Raw genomic sequence first — 7,576 nt, 5'->3', positions numbered from 1 at the left:
AATTCTTATATGCACTGTTGAATACTTTCTATTTGTTTTCTTGGCAGTAAGAACAAACAATTGATTTTAGGGGTACAAAAGTAAATTGCTAAACTAATATAAACTATACCTTGGTTTGTAGTGAAGGTAAAAGACTTTGAAGACCCCACTAATAAATTTGATAAATATGAGGAGAAATTACCAAACCAGTTGATTTATATCTAGTTTATATATACATATAACAAGTATAGAGAAAGTATGTAAGGGTGAAGGAATATTAATTTTCTTTTAATGTATAGGTAAGCAGAATTCTTGATAATACTTATACATGCTATTTTATGATTTCATGAATTTAGGTTTATATGGCATAACTAAAAATAATTCCAATGGCTCCAAAATAAGCTGTTTCACACGAAGATCTTCATGGCTGATAAATATGATATCACAGGGGCATTTTAAAAGGAGATTGTTTATTAACCTCTTACAAAATTGGTTAAAAATAGGTCTGAGAAGCTTGCATCTCCAACCAAGGACAGCCAGGAGAAGGATTTACTCAGCAGGAAGCTCACATTCCTCACCAAGGGTAAGGAGGCTAAGGTTACACTGGCTGGAAGCTTGCATCCATGCCTAAGATGAAGGAAGCCTGCATTATATAGCCTCAAGCTTACATCCAAATCCAAGGACAAAGGAGACCAGGGTGCACACAACCAGAAAGGTCACAGCCAGGATGTTCATCTCTATCCTAGACAGGGAACTGCCACTCATACTTTCATGGTGGGAATGTAAAACGGTAGAGCCACTCTGGAAAGCAGTATGGGCATTTCTTAAAGGACTAAATTTGCAATCATGGTACAGTCCAGCAATCATAGTTATGGGCTTATCCCAGAGAAATGAAAATCTAGGTTCTCACAAAAACCTGCACAGGAATGTTCACAGCAGCATGATTTATAACAGTCAAGAACTAGAAACAACTCCAAAGTCTTTTTAAAGGTCAAATGGTTAAACCAACTGTGGTACATCCACACCACAGAATAGTACTCAGCAAATAAAAAGGGAACAGAGTACTGATAAGTTGGTACCACTGGGAAACTCACTTCCTAATGAAGAAAACAGGTGGTTAGGGTTTATAAAATGAACCTGTTGCATGAATCTCCAAAGAATGATGTTGAGGGAAAAAAAGTCAACCCCCCAAGTTATATACTGTACAATTCCATTTATAATGGATTCTGCAAACGGCAGAATTCTGGAAATGAGGAACAGCTCAGCAGTTGCCGGGCACTTGTGGAATGGGACAGGAAGGAGGTGACACAGTGAGGAGAGGGCAAGGGGAGGGATTCTTGCAGTGAGAAAATGGTCTGCATACTCAGTACATCAATGTCCACTTCCTGGTTGTGACACTGTCTTATAGTCTTCCAAGATTTTATCCACGGGGGAAAGTAGTTAACGGGTACACAGGAATCTCCGAATTATTTCTTACCAGTGCATGAGAATCCACAATGAGGCGACAGTAAGTAGTTTACTTAAAAGAAAAAACAGAGTTGAACCCTCTAGTGCCAAGTGACCTGAGTGCCAATCACTGCTTGGGAATCCTGGCGGCAGATCCGTCCCCAGCGAGGTTCTCCCCCTGGGAATGGCATCTCTTCCCTAGTGGAGACATTCCCCATATGCTGCCGGTAAAGGAGGTGGCAGCACAGAAGGAGAACCAAGACAGCAATGAAGAATTTCTCAAGTAGAGGCGGGAAGGCATACAGAAAGCAAGAGCCAGGAGGAAAGGGAGGCATCCCAGATGCAACACGGGGCCCACTAGTGATCTAGATACTGGTAACAAAGAGTGGGCAGTGGACTGGAAGCGCCGGGAAGACCAGAGGAACCGCGCTCCAAACTGGAGGGATCTGAATGCATGCGCAGGGCCGATGACCAAGACGTTGCTCACACTTGAGCCGGACGTTGCTGCTGGGTTTGGCCTCGCCCCCGGGGTTCAGAGGTCATGGCCAGAGCCAAAGTCAGCTTTGGCTTAGAGCGACTTCAGGGCCCCCACCCGCCGCCTCCGTCCCCCTCGTGTCCAGCCCCGCACCAGGCAGCGACGCCACCCGCCGCCCTCTCTTTCTGGGGCGGTTCTGCTCTCCCCCGAGCTCTCCTCCCACTGGACCCGAGGACAGGCCCGCGGAGGCCGCGCCCGGCCCGCAGTCCCAGGCTCGAGCGCGCGCCGCCACCTCGCGCAGCTGCTGCTGGCCCGCGGGGCTGCCGCCTGGGCGTGCACCTCCCTGTCGCCACGCCGCGGCCGGGGATCAGGGATGGCCCCGCCAGTGGACGTCCAGGCCCGGCGGGCGGGCGGCAGCCCTGGGACAGCAGAGGGGACCCAGCTCCCACCCACGTCCTCGTGCCTCCGTGCCCGCGGTGACCATTTGTGCCTCTTCCCCAGTCTCCACCTGCGTTCCCCCACCACGCGGGCGCTTGTGTGGCCTCCCCCCATCTTACTGCCGCGGCAGGTCTCCGGCGCCCTTCCCCGTCCTAGGGCCGATGTGCTGGCCGGGCACGCTCGGGGATTGGCCCCGGCCATCCGCAGAGCCTCTCCCCGGCCCGAACCGGAGCAGAGTCTCCTTATCCTCCCCTCGTGCCCCAGCGACCACGCAGACACCAGCGAAGGCGCCTGAGCCGAGGGACTCGGGCACACCCGCAGCAAGGCCTCAGTAGGCAGACCAGGCCTACGCTCCTTCCCAGCGAGATGAACGGACTGGCCACATGGCCATCAGCGGCGCAGCCAGGGCGAGGCTCCTTACTCTTGCCTTTGGGCGGCCTCGCGTGTTCTTCTTCGCCAGAGCCTCCACCCCATGAGCTTTTACATGCGTTTGTAGATCTTAATCCCTAAAGCTTTCACCATAAATCGTCTTACAGATTCTTTCATTAAATTTATCTGTGCTTCAAAATAGCATTTATCCTTTAAAAAAGTATTCCATTCACTCAAACAAGGGTTTTTTTTTCCTATTAGGAACATATAATGTCTACTTTCAAGCTCATCAAATGCCTAGCACATTTTTTAAAAAATACTTTATTTTTTAGAGCAATTTCAAATTCAAAGCAAAATTGAGAGGATAGTAGGGAGTTCCCGTATACCCCCTGATTACACACACACACACACACATACACACAGCCTCCCCAACTATCAACATCCCAAACCAAGATGGTACCTTTGTTGCCTTGGGTGAAATTACATTGATCCCTCATTATCATCCAACGTCCTTTTTGTGATATTAGGGTTCACTTTTGCGTTGTACATTCTATGAGTTTTCACAAATGTATGCTGAAATTTATCCACCATTATTGTATCATACAGAATAGTTTCACTATTCTGTGAATAGTGAAATTCCTATTTCTGATTCCTGGGAGAATAATAAAATTCCTCTCTGCTCCTTCTCCTCATTCCTCCTCTGCTCAACTCCTGGCAACCACTGATCCATAACTGTCTCCATAGATTTGCCTTTTCCAGAATGTCATATAGTTGGAACCGTGTAATGAGTAGCCTTTTGAGATGAGCTTCTTTCACTTTAGTAATATGCATTTAACGTTCTTTCATGTCTTTTCTTGGCTTGCTAGCTCATTTCTTTTTAGTGCCGAACAATGTTCCATTATCTGGAAGTACCACTGTTTATCCATTCACCCACTGCAGGTCTTAGTTGCTTCCAAGTTTTGCAATTATGAATAAAGCTGCTTTAAACATTCATGTGCAGGTTTTTCTGTGGATATAAGTTTTCAACTCCTTTGGGTAAATACCAAGGAACACCATTGCTGGGTCATATGATGAAAGTATGTTTAGTTTTCTAAGAAACTGCCAAACTGTCTTCCAAATTAAACGTACCGCTTTGCATTCCCATCAGCAATGAATGAGTCTTCCTGTTGCTCTCCATCCATGCCATCATTTGGTGGTGTCAGCATTTTGGATTTTCACCATTCTAACAGGTCTGTAGTAGTATCTCTTTGTTGTTTCAATGTGCAGTTCCTTACTGATATATGATATTAAGCATCTTTTCATTTGCTTATTTGCCATCTGTATATCTTCTTTGGTGAGGTGTATGTTCAGATCTTTTGCCCACTTTTAATGAGCTGCTTGTTTTCTTATTGTTGAGTCTTACGAGTTCTTTGGATATTTTGTATAACTGTATTTTATCAGGTATGTCTTTTGGAAATATTTTCTCCCAGTGTGTGGCTTGTCTTTTTGTCCTGTTGACAGTGTCTTTTGCAGAGCAGAAGTTTTTAATTGTAATGATTTTAATTTTAATTTGTTTCTTTCATGGGATCCTGCCTTTGGTGTTGTATCTAAAAAGTCATCACCAAACCCAATTGTCCAGATCACCTAGGTTTTTTACCATATTATCTTCTAGGAGTGTTTTTAGTTTTGCATTTTACATTTAGACCTAATTCATTTTGGTTAATTTTTGTGAAGGGTGTAAGTGGGTGTCCACATTCATTTTTTTGCATGTGGATTTCCAGTTCTTCTGGCACGACTTATTGAAAAGATTATCTTTTCTTCATTGTATTGCCTTTGCTCTTTTTTTTCAAAGGTCAGTTGATTATACAGTCATGCAGCACGTAACACCATTTCTGTCGATGACGGACTGCATATGCAGTAGTGGTCCCATAAGGTTATAGTGGAGCTGAAAAATTCCTATTGCCTACTGATGTGGTAGCCATTGTAATGTCATAGCACAATACAGTACTCACATGCTTGTGGTGGAGCTAGTGTAAACAAACCTATGGGCTGCCAGTCATATAAAAGTATAGCAATACAATTGTGTGCAGTACGTAATACTTGATAATGATAATGAACAACTATGTTATTGGTTTATATACTTACTATACTATACTTTTATCATTATTTTAGATGGTACTCTTTCTACTTATTAAAAAAACAGCTTGCTATAAAACAGTATGCCGTGTTACTCTGGCAGCAGCCTCATACATCTTATGTTTTCCTGCATCTCTTTTTTTTTAAAGATTGGCACCTGGACTAACAACTGTTGCCAATCTTCCTTTTTTTTTTTTTTTAATTTTTTTTCAAAGCTTGGCACCTGGGCTAACAACTGTTGCCAATCTTTTTTTTTTTTTTTCTGCTTTATCTCCCCAAATCACCTCCCCCGTACACAGTTGTATATCCTAGTTGCACGTGCTTCTAGTTGTGGGATGTGGGATGGTGCCTCAACGTGGCCTGACGAGCGGTGCCATGTCTGCGCCCAGGATCCGAACCCTGGGCCGCCGCAGCAGAGGGCGCGAACTTAACCACTAGGCCACGGAGCCGGCCCCTCTGCATCTCTTGATTGCATCATTTTCTCTTGCCCTTGATTTAATCTTGTGTTGTTTTGTTCACCACAGCCCCTAAGTGTACGAAATCCACTGCTGATGTTTCCAGTAAGAAGCCACGTCAAGTGATTGACCTGTAAACACAATTAAAAGTGATTGAGGACTGCGAAGGTGGGAAAGCAGTGATGGTTATTGCTTACCAGTCAAGCATGTCCCATTCCACCATAGCTACAATCTTGAATAGCAAGAAAAAAGTGATGGAAGCTGTTAAAGGATCTGCTTCATTGAAGGCAACGAGACTAACAAAAATTCGAGAAGGGTTTATATTGGACATGGAGAAACTTGTAATGACCTATATTGAAGACCAAATACAGCGGCATAACCCTCTCAACACCATGAGGATCACAGCCCAAGCGAAAATTTGTTCAATGTTGAGAGAAAAGGCTGGACCCAACCACTATGTTGAATTTCCCACTGGCTCTGAGTGGTTTAAATGATTCAAGAATCCTTATTCATCACATAATGTGAAAGTGAGTGGTGAGTCTGCGAGTGCTGATGTGAAGGCAGCTGAAGAATTTTTGGAAACTCAGATGAGCTGATTGTGGAGGAAAATTACTTGCCAGAGCAAATATTCAATGTGGATGAAACCTCCCTGTTCTGGAAATGGATGCCTGAAAAGACTTTCATCCCTAAGGAGACCACGTCAATGCCAGGTTCAAGGCTTTTAAGGACACAATAACATCAATGCCAGGTTTCAAGGCTTTTAAGGACACAATAACAGTCTTGCTTGGGGGCAGTGTTGCAGGGTACAAATTGAAGGCCTTTATGGTCTGGCACACTGAGAACCGCAGGGCCTTCAAGCATATCGATAAGCACTCACTGCCAGTGCACTGCAGGAGCAAGAAGAAGTCATGGATGACTCAGTTCCTCTCCCAAGATGCCCTCCTGAATTGCTATACCAGTGAAATGGAGAAGTACTGTTTGGAGAATAACATAACTTTCAAGATTTTGCTTATTGTTAATAAAGCTCCCAGACATCCTCCTTTCATTGATGATCTTCATCCCAATATCAAAGCACCATTTCTCCTTCCAAACACCATCTTTTTTATACAACCAGTGGATCAAGGAGTTAAAGCAGCTTTTAAGGCCTACTACCTGAGGAGGATCTTGGCCCAGACTATTGCTGCAACTGAGGAAGACACTCATGCGATTCTGGAAGGATTATAACATCTATGACTGCATCGAGAACCTTGCTTGGGCTTGGGGTGATGTCACCAAGGAGTATATGAATGGCATCTGGAAGAAGACACTCAAGAGGTTCATCCATGACTTCAAAGGTGGCAGAATCAGTAAGGCTGTGGTTGAGATGGCAAACTACTTTAACCTGAGTGTGGCTGAGGATGACACTGAGGAGCTCCTAGAGGTAGTTCCTGAGGAATTGACTAATGAGGAGTTATTGGAACTGGAACGGGAATGCATAGCTGAAGAAGAGGCAAGAGAAAAGGATTCTGCAAGAGAAGAAAAAGATGAAGAACCCCTAAGAAAATTCACAGTGAAGGATTTAGCAGAAGCTTTTGCAGACCTCAGCGAGCTCCTTAAAAAATTTAAAACACAGGGATCCCAACACTGAAAGATTTTCAGTAGTAGAGAGGACTGTTCATGGTGCATTATCTGCTTACAATCAAGTCTATGATGAAAAAAGAAACAAACCAAGCAAACCACCGTGGACATACTTCTGAAAAGAGCGACACCTCCTTAAGAAGAGCCTGAGGTAGGTCCTCCTCAGGAGGTGATCCAGAAGAAGGCATTGTTATCACAGGAGATGACAGCTCCATGCATGTTATTGCCCCGAAGACCTTGAAGTGGGACAAGATGTGGAGGTGGAAGACAGTGAAATTGTTGATCCTGACCCTGTGTGGCCTAGGCTAACATGTGTTTGTGTCTTAGTTTTTAACAAAAAGGTTTAAAAAAATAGAAAAATTTAAAAATAGAAAAAAGCTTATAGAATAAGGGTATGAAGAAAGAAAATGTTTTGGTACAGCTGTGTACACTGTGTTTGTGTTTTAAGCCAAGTGTTATTACAAAAGGGTCAAAAAGTTTTAAAAAAATTAAAGTTTATAAAGTAAAAAAGTTACAGTGAGCCACGGTTAATTTATTATTGAAGAAAGAAAAATGTTTTTTATAAACTTAGTGTAGCCTAAGTGTATAGTGTTTATAAAGTCTTCAGGAGTGTCCAGTGATGTCCTAGGCCTCCACATTCACTTGTCACTCACCCACTGACTCACCCAGAGCAACTCCCAGC

General features: G+C 43.8%; 1 long non-coding RNA gene across 1 annotated transcript in view; it reads right to left on the bottom strand.

Moving 5' to 3' along the window:
• Window positions 1–3,045: 3,045 nt before the first annotated feature.
• The window catches only part of LOC123278494 (uncharacterized), a 41,315-nt gene continuing 36,784 nt past the window's right edge, over window positions 3,046–7,576 (bottom strand). Inside the window, exon 4 of the long non-coding RNA XR_006515905.2 lies at window positions 3,046–5,408. This is a non-coding gene — a long non-coding RNA (uncharacterized lncRNA). The remainder of the gene's footprint in view (window positions 5,409–7,576) is intronic.

The sequence above is a fragment of the Equus asinus genome, chromosome 19 (assembly GCF_041296235.1).
Source record: "Equus asinus isolate D_3611 breed Donkey chromosome 19, EquAss-T2T_v2, whole genome shotgun sequence".
NCBI lineage: Eukaryota > Metazoa > Chordata > Mammalia > Perissodactyla > Equidae > Equus > Equus asinus.
The sequence above is the reverse complement of the archived record's forward strand: the minus strand, read 5'-3'. Positions and strand labels throughout refer to the sequence as shown.